Here is a 24,359-nt window from a genome sequence, read left to right on the forward strand (position 1 = left end):
TCCAAGTTAGATCGGAAGGCCTCAGTGTCCGAATGACAGACCTCTGCAGCGTTTTTCAAGCTGAACTTATACCAATAAACGAAGGGTCATGATGGCTGATCAATTCGTCTATTACCTAATTTATATAGTATGACAATGGGCCCATGGTGGCCTAGGTGTATCCTTTTTCCAGTGCTGGATGAAGGAAGCCAAGATAACTTAACCTAACCTACATTTCCCGATAAAAAAATTCCAACAAACCAAGTCCGACAAGAGATTCTTACATACCAGTTTAAAGGCCTATATATCCTCTTCTCAGATTATATTCGATCTTTGTAATCGAATAAAACATAGTAATTTAAAAACTCATGAATCTGCAAAATCGCATTCTCTGACCTAAATCGAGAGGTCGCGACCTCTAAACGACCTTCAAAAAATCTATAAAAATAGGTAATAATATTTCTCATAAAAACGAATAAAAGTAGGGGCTGAAGTTTATCGGCCAATATGTGAACATATTGTATCTACTACACATATGTATATACGAAAGTTTTTTACCTACGCTTTCCTAAGTATGCTATACATGCTAGCGCCCCTATTTAAATCGCTAAATGATGTAGGTCTCTGTGCGCTCATTGCCGCAATGGATAATTAACCTAATGAATGAGTGCACACTAAATGAATGAATATAATAAACTAAGTGGAAATAGCAGAGGAAAAATGCCATTGAATGAGGACGAACTGGCTATGTGTGCCTGTATGGAAATACGGCCGAATAGAAAAGAAAAAAAAATATAATAATAATAATGACAGAACTAACACACACGCATTTTCACCAGCGTTGATTTTGTGCAAATAGTTAGGCAAACTAATTTCAATTGGTATGAATGTACATTAGACCGTGCCAGAAAAAAAAGCTCGGCGTACACCCCTAAATCTAAAGTTTTTCAAGGTAATTTTGAAAATTTAGATTTTTTATTTTTTTGCCGAGCATTTTTATATTACCTTTCTACATTTTTCGTCACATCTTCGACATTTACAGTCGGATTTAAAAAAATGATATGTATATCGCTGTTCTTATTTCGGGGAGAACATGTTTTTGTTCTGATATTCATTGACCTCAAGTAACCCGTTCTAGTGCTTACTAGGTTATTCCATTATTCCAAAACCGGGTTTCGAATTACTCGAAAAATTGCAATTGCAAAAGTGGTTCCCGATTTTGAAATTAAGAAAAAACCGGATAAACATTTTAGCGCCCAACTTTCATTTATTGGAGTCAAATATGTGCCTCCCCAAATAACCTAGTATACAATTTTAAAACTAATTACGGGTGTCCCTTAAACTGGCAATAGCCTTGGAAACTTTGAAAAACTAAAATTTTTTAATGAGAGGTCAAGATTTGTATGAAATGAAAACAACCGGTTTGTTTGATAAAAAAATTCGGTTTAATCGATATTTGAAAAATCAAGATTGCAAAAAAAACGCCTACAGATATCCAAAAACCGAGTCATTCGCCCTAGCACATACCCACCAGATCTGAGTTCTTATCACTCTCCAAAAATCATTAAACTTTTGCTAAGAAAGTTTTTGATTATTCCAGCAGATCTGTTTTAAACAAAATTTTATTGCCGAATTTAAGAGTCTGAAAAAACATTTTTTTTTAATTAGCAAAAGTTGATTGATATTCGCCAAATTATTTTTATTTGAATTTTCTTGCAAAAATTCTTTAAAGTCAGGGTGTATCGCAAATTATTATTTTTGTTTGCTTGTAAGGTGGTGCGGTCTAATGTAAATACATATGTTTATATTTACATGTGATAAAGTGCATATCAACTTACTCGTGTACATATATGAACATCCTATTTATTGCTATAGCATTTTATTATTTATTTAACACTTGTCGGCGGCTTAGTATCTAATATTTGCTGACACTAGTACCTAATAGGTGGATCATAAATGATTCGTATGAATTAAGCAAATCGAAATGAGTAGCTTATAATAGAGTATTGAACCTGTGTTAACTAATTATTATTTGTTATGCGGTAAATTCGTTAGCAAAGCAAAATTAGAGCGCTTGCAGTTCAGATCTTAAAAACTAAATAATACCCTATTATTTACTGACAGTTTACTACTTAAGATAAATTTAAGAAGTTCTATAGACGGCCACGTTTCCTTATATCCAAAGAGATTCGGCTTGGTCCTCTAACACGCTTAAAATGGATGCTCTCTCATATTGCCTGCCCATGAGGCTGTCACAGTGGACAAACCCTGAGAACTGAGTCCGCAAACTTTGTTATTAAGTACCCAAGGCTTATGGATAAATTCAAGTTCGTCCGGTTTTTCGCCTATATATATGTATCAAAGCCCTCACACTTCAGTGCTCCCGGCAACTCATCGAGAGTAATAATTCAACGAGTGTGTCGTCGTCTTCACTGGACTTTGAAATAAAAAGCTGGTCGTGCAAGAGATTCGATGTAAAGTACGAAGCATCCGCCGGGAGAGAGGGCACAGACCCACTCGATGTGTATACAAATTTTTCCCGGCTAGGGCTGCCAGATGGCGGAAAGGGATTACCCCTAATATTTTCCAGCTTCCTATCTTTCCCTCCTTTCTGGGTTTTGAATGTGTTGGATTAAAAATTATGGCTAATTACCCAACCACGTTCAAATAGATGCGGAAAAAATTCCTTCCTTATCTCAAACATGATGTATCCGTCTACTACTTTGCTTATTTTCAACACTCCATTTCTGGAACCAGAACAGTTCTAGGAACCCGCCGTTTGGTCTGTTGTGGACAACTCATCATCGCTCTTTACAGCCATAAGATCGACACGGGGCCAGTGCATCCTTTTAAAGCATCGCCGATCTCATTTTCGGCCTGTTTTATTCATCTCTGGGGTAGGTCAGCATTCCTATATACAAGTGCGATGCCAGGATATTTTTATATTTTGTTTCGGTGTCTTAGAAAGACGCACTTTAGAAGTGCACCAAAACTAGAGGTTCCGTTGTGACTTCGCTGAAAGCAATAGGACCTTTTCGAGGGTTACGCGAAGCGAGATTATTTGAAAATCAGGTCCTCTTTGGTTTCTTGATGGTGTTTTACGTCGACCGTTGCCTTTTAGATACCAGGTATATAAAAGGTGCTAGTTTTGGTGGCGGGTTCTTTGGGCTTTCGTTCCCCGGCTGCCAGTTTCTTCTACCGGTAAGGTTGCCCTTGGCCTATTCTGCCTGCTCCTTTTATTAAGCCTATAAAGACGCCTGCATGTAGTTCTTCGGTCTTGTTAGAAATTTATAGAAACATGGACTTTCTTCTTCACTTTCGAGCGAAGCCTGCACGTGCCGGTTCCCTTGAAAGATCGTCGAGTTTTCGATTCCGCCTGAGTGGTTATTGCTGTCTTTAGTGGATCTATCCCGGCTACTCCCGACGTAGAGGGTTGACAGGTGAAGTCAAGTCCCACACGTCGGTTTTGTATTCTCTTAGTGAGTTTGGGTTAGCTAGCGGTGTGTGTGCAGTCGTTTTAATTCTTTTTTAGTTGAAAATAATTTCTACTCTTTTACTTTTATTTCCTAGGGGTTGGATTTTTCGGGCTTTTCCGAAACTTTTCCTGCACTGTACAGGATTTTTTCGGATTTTTTTTGTGCTTCATTTTATGGAACATTTTTGGGTTTTTTCGGGATTTCGTGAATCTTCTTATTAGTTTTCAGTATTTTTGTAACTTTTCTACGGGACCTTTTGGGATTTTTTTCAGGACTTAAAAGGGGATATTTGGCCGAATTTAGGATTTTTTCAGGGACTGGCGGCTTTGCATTGAAATCATAACATAGTTACTCTACCTTTGAAAAATATCAGGTACATTTTGCACTTTATTTTTTCCCTAAAAATGAAAAACGTTAAAAAAAAAATTTTAATTTTTTATATTAGGTTTAGTGTAGGGAGCAGGTCACCTAGTTACCGCGACCGGTACAGGATCTATTGTAAAAGAACCTCTACTGGGACTGATCAGCATTAACATCTCCCATGTTTCAATACGCTGAAGTGGCCAGTAAGAAAACCTGTAACAATTCTTAATTCAATAACATTTCTTAACTAAAAATAATTTTAAAAGCAAGGAGCGTCCATCTGATGTCCTAGTGTATATAGATGTGTTTGTTGGTTGCCCCACTCTTTACATACTATACTGCCTCAGACATAGTTCAGTGGCATGCACTTCGGCTTGAAAAACAGTGTTACCCCATGCTGATGAAAGGGGGTCTTCTGTGTTGTATCCCGTAGACTACTGCTCCGTCGCCGTGGTCGGTCTTGAAGCCGTCCGTATACCAAAAATGGCTGTTCTTCCATGGCTACTTCTTTCGTTGTCCTTGTTGGTTCGCGTGAGGAAAAGTACTTTGAAATTCTGTGGGAAGGTGAATCTTGAAAGGCACAGGTTAACAAATTTAACGCGCAGTCCGTCTTCTTGCTCTATGACCTTTAGTGAAAGCAGTGATTAACTAGAGTTCGCAGGTTTATTTTATCACTTGAGCAATATATCATAAATTCCATTCACGAAAGACACTTGCCTGAGCTCAACGACTCCTAAATTTGCAATTTTTCCTTAAATTTTTTAACTCTTAATATTCCACACGGCTTTCAGCTTTAACAGATCAAAGCATAATTTTCATTTTGTGTTTATTAATTTTATTTAATCAATTTAATTATACCATTCCATGGGCATTAATATACTACCTACCTACATACGATACGTTCGACTGCTTATCATATTTCGCTCGGTTACCCCAACGTTTAAATTAATCATTATTGAGCACTTTCACTCTATCATTAAATTTACTACCTTTCATGGCATGTCTGCTGATTATCGGCGCTTCATTATCTTTTGTTAGTTGCCTCATTTTAACCATTGTTGGCAAAACAGATGAGCTCGCAAGTATGTTTGTATATGTATGTATGTATGTGTGTGTGGGTGTGTGTCTATGTGCCATAAGTTCTTCTTTTGCATATCACATTACAACATTTTAATTAATTTACTATACTCCGTTCTACGCCCTCCTCCTTTTCTCCTTAATTGTCATGTGTCAGCGTATCATTTTGAGCGTGACAGGGCAGTAGAACTTGAGTACTGTTGTACTTACAATATAGCAGTCAGAAGCGGCCGTAGTACATGTGGGATGAGGAACAAAATATGTATCCATACCTAGTTATTTATATACATACATACAAACATAAATATTCTATCCCAGTCGGCAAAACTAGCAATAGCGGCATTCTGGGTGCTCTTTTTTTTGATTTTTAAGGCGATAGGTCATTCGTGTTCGATTCTTCACTCCCTTTTTTTTGCTATGGAGTGTACAGATTTTTAACACCTATTGTCTCCGCTTGCCGTAGAAAGGGGAAATGACATGCCTACTTAGTTTGTTTTCATTATTTATAAAAAACTTTTAAAAACATTAAAATTTTTTTAATTGCAAATATTCGACAAAATTTAGATTTGAGATCTTGCAAATTTGAAACATTCATATAAATTCATAAACTCGCTGAGTTATAGCTAGTAAAATCAAACATTTTGTATAGTTTTTGCGATTAAAAAAAATAAAATTTTTCAAACCCTTGCACAGTGATTCGTTCAAAAGAAGCTAGGTAGACAAAATTATTTGATTATATTTTCTGATTCAAATAAATGTATCTAATCACGTTAAATACATATTGTGCAATAAAGTGTAATTTTTAATATGGTTACCTAAAAAGCAAGAAAAGAAAAGAAAAATTTACTTTAAATAATATTTTATTAATAGTACTAAAAACAGCTTAATTACTAATCAAATGCAATGTACAAACGAAGATCAACTCTACTTTTCTATTACATACATTGAGCTTTAAGCTCAAGGATAATTTTACAAATAAATTACCTCTAAATTTCGATTTGCCCTTGTATTCGTATCAATTACTCAACCTATCGAAATTGCAGGTAGATGAGCATGCAACGATCTTAATATATGGATATTGTGATGTGACCCATTATTCATGGGAAAATCTTAAAAACAAATAAACGTTGTAGTAGTGAACGCTTTGTTTACATTTTAAAATTGTCATGTACTCTTTATTGTGTATGTAGATGTCGATATTTTTAAGGACCACCCTAATGTACATACATTTATTTGCATATTTGTTAGCTTTGCATAATTTTGCCGCCACCTCTATCTTTCCATTGCTTCTACACTTTTGGGTGTGTTTGCTTGCCGCTTTGGGACTACACTCTGCCTTATCGTCTTTTTTTTATCACAAGTATTCATCCTTTTGGATTTTCTTCATTGTTTAGGAGAGGTCAATAAACGCTGTTGTTAGTAAGAAAACAAAAGCAACAGTTATTGTAGCTTAAACTCAGCTAATGTTTATGAATTAAGGTCGTAATTATTGATTTAATCATTTACTGTTGAAGTGTGGCTTAGGTGGTGGAAAAAACATAGTACGGAAATTATTTGCTGAATTTTTGTCAGAAGCTTTCTATGCCTGAGGCGAACGCTTTTCGGCTTCACGTTTTTTGTTTTGCCTTCAAACCCTTTATGTTCAGGGACCTACCACAGTAGTGGGCTCCTAGTTGGTTCAAAGGAGTTTTACAACTATCCACAAGCCTTGATGCCATTTTAAATGAATCTAAGGCCTTTAATGCTACCTGACTACCCGAAAAAATATTTATTGTGGTCCCATTTGTCCTTCTACGAAGACATTCTCGATTCTATTGCTTGCAAATTGCAACTGCTAATGAGTGCGGCTTCCATCTTATGAGTAGCTTGTGTAAGGTAGTCATTTGTACGTAGCCATTTTGTGTTGTCTTAATTGATATTTCCGCTATCGCCACTACTATTTACCTCGGCTAGTGTTTTGCCTGTGATCATGATTTAGCCGTCATCTGCAAAGCCAACAATCACACTAAAGTTAAAAGCATTTTTCACATCTGGAGTTGTCACCAGTCTAATTTTCTCTTTACCACCTAGCCAAGTTTGGCTAAGTCGTTCGCGTCAATTGTAGAACGCTTTTCTATGCACATGTTTGTACGTGGTTGATCTTGCTGTTGTTTCATGCTTACAGCGGAGCCTAAGTGCACGCCTGAAATCGTGGAAACAAGTTATGTTTTTGGCTGCAGCTATGAGATGTTGGATAATCACAAATGAGGCATATTTTTAGGCGCTACATGATCGATACACTGCGAAAATTTATTCTTGTATAAATAATTTCTTGAAGCAAAAAAGTAAAAATATAAGATCTGAAAACGTTGATTAGTGTCTGTTTCTCAAGTTGATAATTCCCATCAGAATCTCCAAACCTCGTAAAATTTGTAATTCTCAAGCTACTACACATCATTTAAGAAAAAAGTTGGATAATAGCTTTTTCGCAAGTTAAAAAAAACGCAATTAATTTTATGTAGAAGATCTTTTGAGAAGCAATTTTGGAAATGGAAAAAAACACATTTTAACACAAGTAAAAGATATTTTGAGAACCAAGGCTGGAAATCGAGGAAGCACCACATTTTTGTTAAATGTTTCGCCTAGATTCTCCTCTAATTTTTGATATGCGATCTACAATTACACGCCGTCACCGAATGCCAAATGTTTTTTATGAGAATTTTTTTTTTATGGCAAAAAGTACACTTGCAGCTTATAGAGGGCCAACCGCTATTAGAAAAAAATAAAAAAATAAAAATGTGTTTATAATTTTTTGATTTTTCTCGGACCAGAAATCGAACTTGGAACCTACCAACTACTCGCAAACAATGACCGGATCTCAACGTAACCCAAAATATAAATATTGACCACTTTGTTTGTGATTTGTCAAAAAGTGAGCACAATTTTGATATATTAAATTGTGCCCGGTCGACTGCGTTATATGGAAAAATTGCATAAGAGCGTAAAAAAAATGTTCATAAATCAACGTTAATTTGCAGATAGTTCAAAGATGCACTTTTTATATTAAATTGAATGGACTTCAAAACTGCATACTCAATTTTGAAGAAAATGTAATGGATTTTTTTAATTAAAAGAATAAACTGTATTTTAAATGAAAAGTAATTAAAAACGTGAAATTTTAACTATGCAAGTTCATGTGACTATACGCACTTTGGGGTGTTCCTTAAAAAAATCAAATGAACGATTTTTTTCAGTCTCATCCCCTCAATCGGTAATACCACGGTCACAGATATTACATGTCAATTTTGGTCCCGATTAGAAACGGTTAAGGCATGTCGCAAAGGTTGCAAAATACAGATTCCTCTATAGAGACTCAAAAAATTGTTCTTCTAATACCCTCATTTAATATCTACCAAAAATCGATACTACTAAAGCCGAGGATATAAATTTTCGTCCCGACTCCAATCTTCGACTATAGTAGCATCGACTTAGGGGTTGAGACTTAGGAAATCTGATGTGAAAATTTGCTTCCTACATTTAAGGACCCCTCTAATGTACATACAATATATTTTTTTTTAATAAGAAAAACTACTTGGGTAATTTGGCAAATATTGAAGCATATTCATGTGATAAGGTAAAGGAGTTGCGACGAGGCCGACCACAGTGAAATGCGGAACGCTGTTATTATACCGCGCGCCGGAGAGAAGGTCACAGCAGAGTCGATATCCCTGGATATACTGCCAACTTTCAGCATCTTCTGCTACCCAACACTGCGTTATTTTGTAATCCGAAGTTAATCAATATCGTTTATAAGCACTACATAAGCCTTTTAATTGAGAGGCTCTAAATTACATTGTTGCTGCTATGGTTGAGAGTCCTTACCTGGCTATTGCAGATCCACGACTCCTGGATGAGTAAGATAGCCAGGTCTTTCGTAGTAAACCTGCTGGTAATGACTGCCGAAATAGCTAACTAGTGGTGCAAGTTGGCCTGGGCTACTTTAGCTCGTTAAGAGCAAAGAGAATTACGTCGCTCCCGCTTGGTTTTTTCAGCTCAAATTTCCTTTTGTAGATGTTCTCTGAAAGTATCTGCGTGGTGGGCACAAACTCTGCTGAGCTGAATGCGGTACCGGGAAGAAGGCAATGCTGCTTGCACAGGTAAAGGTGTCTCATACACCGGTATGTTGATAGGCGCCTAATAGTTTAAGAAACCGTGGTGTCTGCTTCGATCTGCATAAACTGCGAAACTGCCTTTTTGCTGCAAATTGTCTTTTGTCACCAGGACTAATGGTGACGTACTGATAGATCGACTAGTTTACTACTCTGAATACTTCTGTAGTTGATCCATTAAGCAGATCCGAAATCTTCGTCCTACCGTATTCAGGCCGGAGTTTTGGGTTTGGAACTTGCCACGTAAACAACAAAAGCTCTAATTAAAGGTAATGGGAAGCCAAACACCGCGATATAAAAAGACAAGAAGGTGAGCGGACATCCATACAATACATACAAAAATCGCTATTCGTTCTCATTCTCCGCTACTTACAGATTTACCTTTAAAATGCATGAATGCATATACAAACAAACATACATCCGTAAGACTTAACCTTTCAAGGTTGTTAACGACAGCTTTATTATTAATTTTTCATTTAAATGTTTTTCCTTATTGCAAAATATTTCCTTGAAAGGCGTCAAAATACCCACAAAATATTGTTTCCCATTTTTTGCAATATATGTATATGTATTTATTCCGCATATCCGCTTTAAAGCTAGTAATACATTATATTTTATACATCTACGACCACAGAAACAACTCTCAGCTCACAGCACAATATTTGTCAACAACTTACATGCATGTCTTTCGGCTTTATTAATAAATGTAAAAATGTTTCGAGTATTTTGCAGTACCGTCATTGTGCAAAGATGCAATTTACTATTGTTTTCAGTGCAAATGTTGACTATGGCAAAAAAAAAAATTAAGAAAAATGCATTAAAAATATTTAAAAGTGTTAAAAATACATGAGTGAGCAAAACGAAGCAAAAAATTAAAACAGAAAAAAGTCTTAGCTCTGGGCAATGATTAATAACAGTACATACTGGTGTCATTAGCATAAAAAAAACAACAAAAAATGATTAACGTCAATCATTTGTAAATAATAGTAATATTGGCGTTCAATTACGCATTTCTACGAGCAACTAAATTTACATATGCATATAGTGAAATTAAGAACTCTGTAAATATTAGTAATATATGTTGGATGTAAATACAATCAACTGGAGAATAAAGTATTTACGCCTATAGTATTTAAGGCCTGAATAGGGCCTAAGCGTAGCACAAACGGATATTGAACGGCGTATTTATCGCGATGGCCGAGCGAGCAAAATACTGGCGTGTCGCTCAAGAGATCCGAGGTTCGAAACCTCAGGTAGCGGATTTTTTTTGCTTTCTTTAATTTAGTTTTTATTTCATTTTTAAATTTTATTGTTTGAGATTGAATTAAACTTTTATGGTTTTAAGAAGAAAAAAATATATTTTTTATTTCGTTTAATTTTTAGAAACATGTTTTGTGTATGCTTTTCTTTAAGGCAATTTATTTTTTTATTTAAATTTTTTATATTTTTATTTTTTAATTCTAAGATTTTACTGTTTCAAAAAGATTTTTTTCTCTTTTAATTTACTAAGGCTTTGATTTTTATTGTTTACAAAAAAAAAAATATATTTTTTTAAATATCTTTTAATATTTTGGTGCTTATCAGTTTTAATATTTTATTATTTTAGAAGGAAAAATATATTTTTTTAATTTTTAAAAGCATATTTTGTAGTTTTTCGTTATATAGATTTTTCACTATTTTTTAAGTTTAACTTGCAGAAACCATTTTTTTACTCTACTTTTTCGTTTATTTTTGTCAACAAATCTTTTTTTATTTCATTTAATTTCTGGAAACTTTATTTTTTCCTTTTTATTCATTTTTTTCTCTGTTGATTAAATTTTCTTTTAATTTTTAGATTTTATTGCTTTGAAAACAAAAATATTTTTTAATTTCATTTAAATTTTAGAAACGTGTGTCATTATTTTTTTTTGTAATTTTTTCCTTTTTAAATTAAGTTTGTATTGTTGTAATACAAATGATATGTATATTTTTATATAACTAAATTTTTAGAAAATGTATTGCTAAAAGACAAACAAAATAATGCTAAGACCTCCTTGCTAGCCGAAAAGAGCTTTCAAGATAGTTGCCAAAATTGACAATTATCTTACGAAAGACTTTTGTCTTTATACATAAGTATAAGCAAATTTTATATAATATGTATTAAAAAAGCTCTTTACGCAGAAAAGCCGATGCTCATCCCCGCTTTTAGCTAGTTATTATATCAGTGTGGGCCAGCAAGAGCTTTCATTTTGTGCCTGTCCTATATAAATTGTACAGTGAGCTTTTGAAAGCTTTGGCACGCGTACCTATGAAGTGGCTAACTATGGATTATAGCTTTTCTCTATGATCGTTCATAAAAAAGTAGTAATAAGCAGAGAGAGATTTTACTCAAGCAAAAGAAATCAATAGAAAGCTTATAAAAAATCTCTGGTGCCCATTTTCGCTTTGAACCAGTGGTGAGCATCAGCTTGCCCGCGGGCAAAGCTTTTTTTGGTATACAAACTGTCCACCACCGCTTAAAACGCATACTCTAAATAGAACGATATTAGAAAATAAGAGCTTTTGGGCTGTAAGCATACATATAAAACGTAAATAAAGCTTATGAAATCTTGGCACGCGTGCATTAATCTTTCGTTGTATTTATAATTTTTTTTTATCTGCAAGGAATTCAATTGTATAAATATAAATTCCTATATATGCATATATAAATGTATTTTTTACAAAGTCACAAAAGTATCCACACATTTACGTATATACGTATGTATGTAGATATGCTAACAGACATTTAAAGGACTTTTCACACCAAACAAAGTACAGTTGACATTATTACATAGCGCTTCATTGGCATTTTTATTAATACGAAAATTGACAAAACACTCGAGTGAGGTGACAAGTGACGCAAATGTGACAGTAGCTGTAGTGAGGAGAAATAAGTATGTATTAAGTTGCACAGCTCGTATTGTTGCAGTACATAGTCGATTTAAAACTACGTACATAGTACTAAATAATGTATGTATTATGTAAATGCGAGAAAATGTACTCTAACTACATCAATATTCGTAGAATTGTCAGCAACATGCCTTCTTTTTATTATTACGAGTATTTTCATTACAAAATTATTTGCCATTGAACTCGTTGCAGTTGCAGTGTACCACGAAGGCGAGTCAACAGAGATGCACTTTAATGAAATGCTGCTAGTAAAGAAAATACTACGTAAACGATAAAAATTCAATATAGAAACTAAAAATGAGAATGAAACTAAAAAAAAAAAAATAAATTTAATACGTACATACATACATTGCAATAAAAGCTGAAATCGTAAACATTGCATCATTTTTCTTCATTATCGTTTTTTTTTCTGCTCACTTTTTATTATTTCACTAAGCTTTGTATTATTGTCATTTGCACAGGCTACTCGTTTCTTTCTTTCCCTTCATTCGCAAAGATGCTGCACACTTTCCTCTGAATCAGCGTTCGCTTGCGCTCCTCATTGCTCATTGATGGTAGCCATGAATTTTTTTGCGACGATTTTATGACAGTAGCAAGGCTGCGGTGAAGACAAAAAAAAAATAGGGAGAAAAAAGGAATTAAAAGAAAAAATTGGGTTTGGCAAAAAAACTGCATACGTCGTATTTTTTTTTTAACTAAGGTTAAGTACAATCTTTAAAGTCGAAGGGCTTTATATACAAAACGAAAATTAATAACAAAAAAACAACTTAACAAAATGTAAAACGAAATTCTGGGAAAAACAACACGAAAAAACCTCTATTCTTAGTAAATAACTATCGGAATCTCATTAAGTACTGGAAATTGAAGTCGCTTTCGTTTTTAACGTAAATAGTTGATAAGATCAAGCTCTAGCCGATACTCAAAGTGCTATCACTTCCGGATGGTTAGTTACAAAACCACTTATGGAAAAATTCTTTCTTGTTTTTATTTGAGCTATCCATAAAGATCCTCAACTTTTGATGAAGTAAAAAAAATAGTCTCTATCACTAGCTTTTTGTCTGATTTTACTTTTCCTTCTGAAATCAGTGCCCTAAGTTAATAATTATTTTGGCGAAAAGTATTAATTTTAATGCTATAAGAGCCAGTACTTCCATGTAAATAAAAAGATGTCATGAGGGCTGGAAAACTTTTAAGGTTTTACACATTCATACGACCCCTTTGATTTGCAAATATGAGCAAATCTCACGAATTGTTCTTTTAGTATCCCTTTCTTTTATTAAGTATTTGAACAATTTCAGCCTCAAAACGTTTAATTAGACGAAAAAGTAGCAAAATTACAAATTTTTTTTTTATTTTCACTCGAAAAAATTATAATTGTTTTCTTGTACTAACTTTGGGAAGTTTTCAAATAGCATGTTCATATTAGAGGCGTTGACATCAAATGCAACATATCTGTGAAGTCTCAAAAGCGTGCCACCAAATTAAAAAAAAAATGGCAGCATGTAGAATATCTATTGCAGCTATTGTGTAATTTTACGATTTTTTTTTTAAGTTTAATAGTTTAAAATACCTTAAAATTTAAAAATTAAACGGTAAACATGTTCTTGCCAAAACGAGCGAACTGAATAAAAGTAGTGTGCCAGCAAAAAAAAAAAAAAAAATTACATTCAGCAAAAGATGGCTATGATTTGAGCAACTAAAATTCCAGATTTACAATTTTTATTGGCACACTCGAAATTCATTCTGAAATTGTTATATACATGAAGAAAGTAAGATATATGTGCATAAAGAATACAGTGCAATAAATCTTCCACGCCAAAATTTAATTACTTCATTTTCTACCCTTTTACTATCTACATATACAAAGGCCGCTGATATATTTATTAGAGAATATGACGTGAATCATGAATTAGAGCAGTGACGTTCAAACAATGCTTTTAATCGGTAAAAAGCTCCCCCAGTGGGATATTTTTGGACTGTATTAGAAACGCAGGGTGTGGAGCCTAGATGAGAGTTAAGTTTTCTTTACATTTCATATTAGCGATGACAAGAGAGAAGGAACTTTTACCATGTGCGTGCTCGTATAAAATTTACAGAAAACTTTCAGAACCGCGGTCATGAAAGCTCTCTTTGGTAACAAAACTGGCTCGTGAAAAGCGGCGACCGGTGTTCAAATTTTTGGGTGTTCGTAGTATCTCTTTTATATCCCAAAGCCCTAACCATGTTCTGAAAATGTAGCTCTATCTTTTTTAGACAAATACTAGCTCTTTCTCTGACCAAAGTACGGGCAGAACCTATGTACCTGACTTGCGAACACTTTAAGATATTTAATTTTAGTTAATCGGTTCTTAGTCTAACAACAGAGTAGTGTTAGGCAGAGAGAGCTTTCAGCCTGTGAATAAAAAAAGCTCTGCTCGTGGATAACGCAGGGCCAATAAACGTGTTACAATCGTTAAAAGTGACGACCTGAGTAAAACATTGAAAGCTGTTTAAGCTTTTATGCCAATAATAACCAAAATGTACCAAGATGCAGAAATTTTTAAGCTTTTTTTGTATTTCATATACATATGTATGTATGTATTTACCAGAGTTCGGCGCTTGATTAAGGTGCGTGAAGAGTTTTTTTAAATAGAGCAATTTTACTCTAGGCCCAACCATACAAAATCTGTAGAATGCTTTAAAAGCGTCTCTGAAACTGGCTAATGGTAGGCTCAGGAAACGTGCTGTTTCGACGTTAGAGGGAGAGTATTTTTGGCTGATCATTCGTATTTGCCTATCTCTACTCTCATTTCCATGATGCTTGTAATACACCCATGAAATTTACTCAAAGCTTTAAAATGCCTTTCTCGCGTAGATTTAGCTTGATCGCAACATTTATACAGATACGCCCAAGGAGAGCATTTACTCAGCGCGACTTTATAATTAGGGGATTCACAAGACGTGTTAACCGTCGTAAAATCTTAAGCTTAACACTTGTTTATGTAAAATAGCGGTTAAAATGGTTGGGGGGTTGGCTAATTATATATTCTTTATCAGTTTAAAAGAATTTCGGTTTAGTTAGAAATCCCCTAAAACCATTTTAATTAAAAAAGATGTTAACCTTAAGATTTTACGACGGTTAACACGTCTTGTGAATCCCCTAAATGTGTATATAAAGCTTTTAAAAGAGTATATTGTGGCATGTCCTTGTGCCGCGACTATTTCAATGCGATATTTGACTTGATGATGCTTTATAAACCGCAATGGGTACTGTTTTTTTTTCCAAACGCAGAGCTTTTTAGCTAGCTACTCCGCGGTTTCGTGATCGTGACAATTCGAGCTGTGCCAATGCCTATACCTATGAATGTGTAGAAGTATTATACTTGATAATTTAATTTCTCGTTTTTTTTTGCAGCCGCGCCACCGCAATATCTACACTAAATACGGTGAGACCTTTTCTTTCATAAATTTATTTAAATTCTATAACCTTTTCAACCAATTCTTACAATAGCGCAATGCCAATGAACTTCTTGCTTCCATATACTTCCTACCAGTTCCAAGTCTGGAAAAGTCTTTCGTTGCAATCGAATGCATAATCGCATAATCATAAAATGCCTAGCAATGATTCAATGTTTGTCTGTTTTTATGTATGTAGCAAGCTTTTCTTCGCACGAAGAATATAATGGAATAAATGTAACAAATCTGAATTTATAGACAGCTAGAGTGCTTGAATCGTTGCATGCAGGTACACAATTCATACATATGTATGTAAATCATTCCATATACACATATCTATGTGTGTATATATGTATATATGCATTTATACTTGAGAGCAATGTTGTATGCGGGTATGTACACATGTAGTTGCAGGTCTGTTCCCACTTGTATGCCGGCATAAAAGTAATTGAATTAAATTATTTATTTATTTATATTGCAATGGATGGGCAAGTAAAAGGCTAGACAAATAAGCATTTATATTTCAAAGTGCACATTTTTTTATAAACATGAAATAGTAGATCTGTACATACATATAAAAGTACTAATGTATGACTCATCTTTCACTAACCGACTTCTGTTTGCAAACATACTAGGGATGTTAATTTTTCAGCTTTTTCCAATCCCGAAATTATCGGTATGTCGTTATCATAATCCCGGGGTCCCGGGTTTAGTACCGGAATTTAGATATTCATTACTTTTCAACAACTCAAACCGAAAAAATTGCTTCTATATTGTTTGAGAAGCTCTCCTACCATAAAATAAATAATAAATAAATGGGTTTGAAACCTACTTTTTAAAGTTAAAGTGGCGTTTTTATTTTTTCTCTCTGACGACGGGATTTATTTTAAAGGCCTTTGTAATTTCAAAGATATGATTAATTCCAAAAATCATTTCAACAATTCAATGCAATGTAGAATAAAAATATGGGTACCAAAACCAAGAAAAAATTTCTATAGAATTAAAATTTTTTTGGATTCACAAGGACGAATAGGTAATTTTTTAAGCTGATAAAGTTAGAACGAAGAAATTCGAGGATGTTATTGAGTTTATGTAAGTCCTTAACATTTATTTTTTTCAAAAACAAATATTGCGAAATTTCAATAAAATGTTAAAAGGATATTTTCAATACTTACCAGTCCTTCTGCACCAAATGTTATATGTATGTATGTATGTATGAGCTAGACATTTATAAAAAAATATTAATTATTAAATAAAATAGAAATATAGCCAATACTGGGCAAGAAAAGGAGATTTTATTATTGCCATCAGTACCAATTACAAATCCTGAAAATCCCGGGATTATTATTATTTGTTTTTTTAATGTTTGAAACCTTAAAAAGGTCGGGATCGCGGGATTAACATTCCTAAAACATACATATACACATCAAATCATAGTAGCTATGTGCATATGTATATAAGCGCTTTTCTGTGTATGAAAGAAAGAAACATGGAGAAATTGGCCGCGAAACACAAAACTAATGTAGATAGACAGTAGGTATGGTCTTGATAATGGACATGCCATGAGCAATGCATTCACCGAGCAACATATTGCTGGCATGTAACTGCTTACTGCTTCAGGCATTCAATGTAATATGTGCAATGTTGCCTTGCACTATGTATTCGAATATATGTATGGACATATGTAGGTACATACTTTCATAGGCAAGCTCGCATCACTCATGCGTCACGTTTTGGTGTCATTGCCAGTATGTTAGCTAATATCGAATTTTCACACTACATATGCACAAATGTTTGTTCTTTTTTTGTCGACATTCTATGTAATATTTGCTATGATTTGTTGAAGGCCTTAGTACTTTCATGCAGACATACTTACATAAACATATAATGAGCATTTGACTCGCTAAGAAATTCATTGGGTTTGGGAATCTTGTCGAATGATCTGTGTCGTTCTTACGAGTCATCTAAAGCGACACCATTGCACCTGCTGTTTGAGTGTAGTGCCGTATCGAGGCAACGAATGAACAGCATAAACTCAATGTAGCCAAAGGAAGTACACTCCTTTCCTCTAAACGCTTTTTCAGACGTCATCTATTGCATCTATTGCCTATCGTATATGAGATCAGGCTAACAGAGGTCTTCTGTCGTCTCCTAGTCTCTTACGGTGAGTCTGTAGCAGTCGTCGTTGTCTTTTGACTCCAGAAACACAGCTCCTTTGTAGCGGGTGGTGAGAAAATCTACAGCTCTTCTTCTTCATTCTATTGTAGCTGTTGCCTTGAAATTGTTTCGCATTTGGCATTCAACAGTTCCTCTAGCTAAAGCCCTCCGATGGCTGGCTGCCTCCGGAGTGTTGCAAAGAGTTTCCTAAACTCTTTGCAAAGTGCGAAGAGTTTGGAGTTCCATCAGAAATTGATAGTTCTATGTATGTATATATGGATTCACGAGGGATCTGCTTTCTGGCCAGTTAGAACTCACCTAATCGAGCGATCAGTCAAGGGTTAAGTGTGAGTATAACGGGTAAATCGAGCTTAGAAATGATGTCATATAGACATAGTATTTTCCTTCTATTGAAAGCGGCCTTAATCTCGACAAAGTTATTAACATTTTCTGTTCGCAATTGATTTGATAAACTTTACATTGGCGTACTGTGTAAAAGATTTTCACGACTTTGCCGCAAAGTTAAAATATAGTATAATCCCATTACTCCTGCCACTGGCTTATTCGTCTCACATTAAATCTGAGTTGCCAATTACATGTCAAGAGTCCGATATTCCATAGTCCTACGAATTTCGTGAGAAAATTTTTCAAAGAGTATCTTAACCCATAAACTCTTACCTTAATGGGTATTTTTGACCCTTACTTTTCAGAAGTTAAAAAAAATACTAATTTGTGGCTAAATCAAATAATAAATCTCTAAGTCACTACACATACATAGATATATCTAACATATGCACATATGCACATATTTACTCACGCATTAGTATAAAATTACACGCAATCCACACTTTAATTAACGCTTTCTTACTTTTTGTACTCATTTACATACTACATACTACATACTTTGGCTTGACTTATGAATGACTCTCTCAATTCACATTTGCACGGCAGCTGCTCAGCCATCATTTTCATCTCTTCTTTACATATCCACTTTTATGCTTTAGTGCTTTCTTTTCACAGTCAGCTCTTATGCTTTCGCACAGATCGAAATTGTTGCTAGATGCGCTCGCGCTTTTCATCGTAGTTTCTGTCTCCATCTTCTCCAACTTCACCACCAGCGCTCGACTCCAACCTGAGCACAGCATTGCCAATGGAATACAAGTTTCTGCCATTTCTTTCATTTCAAACTATTCATCGCTTTCTGCAAGTACTTACATAAATACTTAACTACATACCTACATATTTATTTTATTTCCCAAGCTGCAAGTCGTTTGAACAGGTGCTGGCGCTTGAGCATAAGCGCTCGACTCCACTCTTTTTCGTCTAGTTTCTTTCTTCGCACGAAAAAGGAGGCGCTGAATCAAACGAATGGGGTGCGGGGGGAGAAGGCGGGGCATTGGGGTACAGCGACGAGACGATCATGTGCGCTTGTGCGTTTTTGGGCTATTGGCCTGCTTGTCGTTCGCTCGCTCCGTCAGTCCGTCGGTCGTTTGGTCGCTTTATTGGGCGGTCAATTGGTCTACCGCTTTAGCGCTCACTCATTCGCCTGTTCGCTTGCTTGTCCGCCGCTGCTGTTTTCGACTCTCACGTCTACGTTTCTCTGTTCGCATCTCTTTGTGGATCCACCGTCTGTCCGGCGCGGCGCGGTGTGGCGGTTCGTTTGAGGAGTCAGTGGAACGGTAATTGTTCACCATCTTCTGCGCGCACACTGTTTTTCGTACCTTGACATAAAAATCTTTCACTTCTTCGCCAGCGCTTTAGTTCAATTTCGAACGGCTTCATGTCTGGACACATTATTTTAACGACGGAGTTGGCTACGCGACGCGAGTGAACGGTGGAATCGGTGTAGGCAGCCAGAAGATAGTGTTCGTACGGAACACGGTGCGCAAAAAAAAAACTTGCTAAAGAGATTATTCAACGCGAAAACGTTTTGATTTTATTTTACTTTTTGTTTATTTCAAAATTTTTGTTTTCTGTCGCACTCGATTTGTTGCAAAGTCTGGAGCTTGAGGTTTCCACACCTGCGCAGTCGCTGACGCTTGACATTCAGCAGCGAGCAGACTAATCGAACGCTTCACTCGTCAGCACCGCTCGTACCGCGTATGTACGTCGTTGGCCGCGTTTGCATTATTCAATTCATAAAAAAAATACAGAAAGTGACCATCGGCAGCAGTAAAGTAATACTTTTCATTATCACTCATTGATATCATCGAAGTTGGCAGCGACTTTTTTCACATTGCCTTTTTATTTGCTATCAACATTTTTGCCACCGACGATGCCCAACAACAACATTTTTTGTGCGTTGGCTGTTCGCGTAACGCCTGAATTTCTGTGCGCGTGCGTGTGAGCGTTTGCATTGTTGACGTTGACCACTTTGTGCGAGAAAGTGAAATTAACGGAGAAATTTTCAGCATTCCAAAACGAAAAGAACTGTGTGTCTTCTTCGATATTCGAGTTAAAGAATCAGAAAAGTAAGGCGTAGACCAAGCAAATGAGAATTAAGACGGCTGATTCGCGCGAAACGTCAACTCGAAAACTGACGTGCTTTTTTGTTTTAAATAAAGAAAGTATTGATTGGTCTACATATTTCAGTATATCTGCATATTTTTTGTGAAATATTTCGAAACGAATATTAATTATCATCAATATATCATTAAAATGGTGAAATAAATGTTTGTTGTTTCTTAATGCCGATTTTCTCAATAGAAAACCGAAAGCTACACAAGGCCAGTGACCTAATTACAAAGTTTCTTACTTGTTTATCAAAGAGTTTTGGTTAACTTTAAAGTATGCAACAAAAGAAAAAACACAGCAGCCGAGATAAGCAAATATTTTGTGTAACATAATTTGCATAAAATTTGGTAATATTTAAAAAACGAGTGTTGGGATAAAAAGTGAGTGTACCAGCATTGTTTATTTATGTATAACTAATCATCTAACTTTACTAAGAAACTGAAATTGAATATGAAAAACTGCAATTCATTATTGAAAAATATTTATTAAAATACCAATATTAAAGTGAATGTAACTAAAAAGCTAAAACAGGCATTTTTGCGCCTCAAGGAAATCAGTTTCAAAGTATAATACAGTGAAAACTCGATATAACGAACCTTGATAAAACGAAAAGCGCACGAACAAAATTGTTGCTGAAGCCTGGGAAAACCCCACGTTGTTGAAAAATTTTGCATACAAAATTGCCCCACAGATATCCATAAAGTTTTTTTTTTGAGAATTCTGAATATTTTGATGGTAATAGTCCTGTTATAAAAAACGAAAGTGTACTTTAAACGATTTTTTCAGAAACTTTGTATTTTTCGTGTATAGGTTTTGAAATTCTATAAATATGACGAAACTATAGATATAATGAAGCATTTCTCCAACCCCTTCATATTCGTTATATCGAGCTTTCACTGTATTTATAATGGCTCATAATGAAAATTACGCAAATAAATGGGATCTAGAATTATTACGGTAATTCATCTAAACGCGTAAATGCCTCGTAACCATGTAAGCCTCGTAAACTTACTTAATTTTGTATGGAAAATCGGTTTATTTACGAGGTTTACGCGGCTACGAGGCATTTACGCGTTTCCAAGAATGCCCGTATTTTGGTTTTGTTGTGTTTTCAAAGTATAAAAATAAATTCAATTTTCTGTCACTTTCTTCTCTTCTTCTTTATTGGCGCTGTTACCGCCTAAGCGATTTTGGTCGGGTCCCAACAAAGCGGGCCAGCCGTTTCCCTTCTCTTCCAACGTGCACCAATTGGAAATGCCAAGTGAAGCCAAGTCCTTCACCACCAGGGCTTTCCAACGCAAAAGATGCCTTCCTCTGTTACCAGCATCGCGACCCGCGTTGAATACTTTCAACGCTTTTGTTCATTCGTGCGACATGATGAAGCTAGCGGAGCTTATATCGTTGTAAAGCTCATACAACTCATCGTGAATTTATCTGCGTTATTCGCTATCGCCAACGCGCAAAGACCCGTAAATCTTTCGCAAAATTTTTCTCTCGAAAGCTCTATGAGATGCCCATCATATGTTTTCATTGTCCATGCCTCCGCGCCATACGCCATCCCGGCTATGGTGAGTGACTTATAGAGTGGACGAGAGAGGACTTTACTTCTCAATTGCCTACTCAGTCCAAACTATTACTTGTTGGCAAGAGTGATTCTGCGTTGGATTTCAAAACGGACATTATTATTGGTGTTAATGTTGCTTCCTAAATAAATAAACCAAGGCGTCTACTTTTTCGAACTTGTAATTGTCAGAAGTGACGTGGGTGCCGAAACGCGTATGCTCTGACTTTTTGTCTGATGACAGGAGATACTTCGTTTTGTACTCGTTCACCAACAGACCAATGTATTTCTATCTAATTCCGAGAAGGCAGAACAGACGTAGCCCTAGTTTTTAGCGATGATGTCGATGTCTTCGGCATACGACAGGAGTTGTACGCTATTGTAAAGTATTGTGCCTGAGCGATTCGGTTTTCAGATTAAAGATATCACTCGAAAGTGAATCACCTTGTGTGAAACCTCGTTTGGTATCAAACGGCTCGTAGAGGTCCTTCCCAACTGTGATGGAGCTGGTGGTGTTGCTCACCGGCATTTTACAAAGCTGTATCAGTTTCGTGGAATACCAATTTCAGACATCACGGCGTATCGGAAACTCCTTTTAGTGTTGTCAAAAGTGGCTTTAAAGCCGACAAATAGATGATAAGTGCCGACCCTTTTCACGCGGGTGTACCTGATCTATGGTGGATTCGCCAGGTCTAAATCCACACTGATAAGGTCCAATCAGTTCGTTGACGCTAGGCTATGCTTAGAAGACTGATCCCGCGGTAGCTGGCGCATATGGGGTGGTCGCTTTTCTTGTGGACAGAGCACATTTAAGTTCCAGTCGTCGGGCATGCGTTCATCTGACCATCTTCTGCATAAGAGTTGATGTATGCCCCTTATCAACTCCTCGCCACCGTACTGGAATAGCTCAGCTGGCAGGCTGTCAGCTCCAGCAGCTTTGTTGCTTTGAACTGCGCAATTGCTATTCGTACCTCGTCATAGGCAGGCGGTGGAACATCGACTCCATCGGCATCGACTTGAGGAGGTTCGGGTTCGTCATCTCCACTACTTCAGTGCTGCTGCCATTCAATAGAGTGAAGAAAATGTCATTTTCATTTGTAATTAATAATAAAAAAATTATAATTTTTTTCTAACATCTTGAACAGAAAAAGACCCACAAATTTAATATTTGTTTTTAGATTATTATAAGACAGGATTAATAGTCTGTTGGGTATGAATTTTGCTTTAATTACTTTCTGAATTTTTTCCTTTCCCCCCTTAATGCTTGCTATAAATAATTTTAATTTTAAAATGTTTTATTTTCGGAACTCCATTTTCAGTTTCTGCCACGAATTCTTAATAATGTGAAGCCTGTTTGAATGGGGTAGAATTTAGGGGCATTCGCGTATTTATAATTTGGTAACTATCAAAAACTATCAGATCTTGCTGTTCGCGTACATAAAAATCGAGCAAAGTAGGGGAATTTGAGAGACCTAACTGACATTTAATTTTGGTGAGAAGCTGGTAGTTTCTGCGGGGAAAAATTTGGCCAGCAAGAAACAGCAGACCAATGTCATCTTATGATAAAATGAAATTTATTTTAATGAGTTTTAAATTCAAAATAAATTATTAGAACTTCAAATGGTTCGGAGGAAAGCAAATGATCGTATACTTAGTGTTGCTTAACAAATTCTTTTCATGTATTCCGGTTTATGCTTTTTTATCTCAACAAAATTTCGATAAGCTGTACTAAAAACTTGCCAGGTTTGGTTGGTTTTGCTTTCGCGTACTTTTGTAAACATTTCTCTTCATGACAGGGAACAGATAAAAGCTCATTCGGGCAAGTGAGAAGCAAATATTACTCGCTCAAAGTGGCTCTTAACAGCCCGAGAACCAACCAAATAAACACTAATTGGGCACCTGCGGACGAGCAAAAGAACATGCTTATTGTGCGTCCCGGTTTGAAGAATGCAAAAGTTGGCAACCGTGCATGCAATAGGTCTATTAAAAAAAACAAAATCTAAATCGAAATACACTGCGAGAATCCGGGTGAAATACGTTCATTAGTTCTGAGCATTTACAGTCGGATCTTAAAGTATGATATATCGATTGTTCTGCCTCTAGGAGGGATTTTTTTATTCCAAAGTTCATTGGATACTTACCCAGCAGACCCCAGTTCGTATCGCCCTTAAGTACCTCCATAATGTCAGGAAATTAAAGCTCACCAAAAATCATTAATCATTAATCATTTGCTAAGGAAGTATTTAGATTAATCCAGTAGAACTATTTAAAAAATATATAGTGCCGAATGTAGTTATCAGCGAAAAATGTAAAAAGGCGACCGCTTCATTCAGCAAAAAAAAAAACTAAATTTAGTTAACTACAAGTATGTTGCGTAGAGGTTATCGAAATTTTTCAAGGTTACAAAAGTACGAAGCCATGTGTCATTTATATACATAAGTATATGTAGATTAAAGTACGCACATTTATGTGCATTTATGTATCCAACCAATCAATTTCACTTAAATTCCACTAAATTTTCAATGAAACTTTCCCGCTCCCAGACTGATAGTTATGCGTAGGCATGATTCCGCAAATGAAATAACAACAAAGTATTACAAAGTATTGGCGACTAAATAAATGTTAAAGTTAGCACATATTTATTGTATTTGTTATTAAAATTTACACATCGAACGGAACGGAACTTGTGCATAAGTTTAATGTGTATGCAAAAAAAAAAAA

General features: G+C 35.5%; 2 long non-coding RNA genes across 3 annotated transcripts in view; both read left to right on the forward strand.

Moving 5' to 3' along the window:
• LOC118744776 overlaps window positions 1-24,359 on the forward strand; it is an 84,805-nt gene that overhangs the window by 21,221 nt on the left and 39,225 nt on the right. The gene's annotated exons all lie outside the window — the stretch shown is intronic.
• Window positions 19,043-20,457, forward strand: LOC118744777. The gene is made up of 2 exons (XR_004993588.1): window positions 19,043-20,130; window positions 20,270-20,457. It is a non-coding gene; the product is annotated as an uncharacterized LOC118744777 (long non-coding RNA).

The sequence above is a fragment of the Rhagoletis pomonella genome, unplaced genomic scaffold, assembly GCF_013731165.1.
Source record: "Rhagoletis pomonella isolate Grant_MI unplaced genomic scaffold, Rhpom_1.0 Rhpom_scaffold_00008, whole genome shotgun sequence".
In the NCBI taxonomy this organism is placed as follows: domain Eukaryota; kingdom Metazoa; phylum Arthropoda; class Insecta; order Diptera; family Tephritidae; genus Rhagoletis; species Rhagoletis pomonella.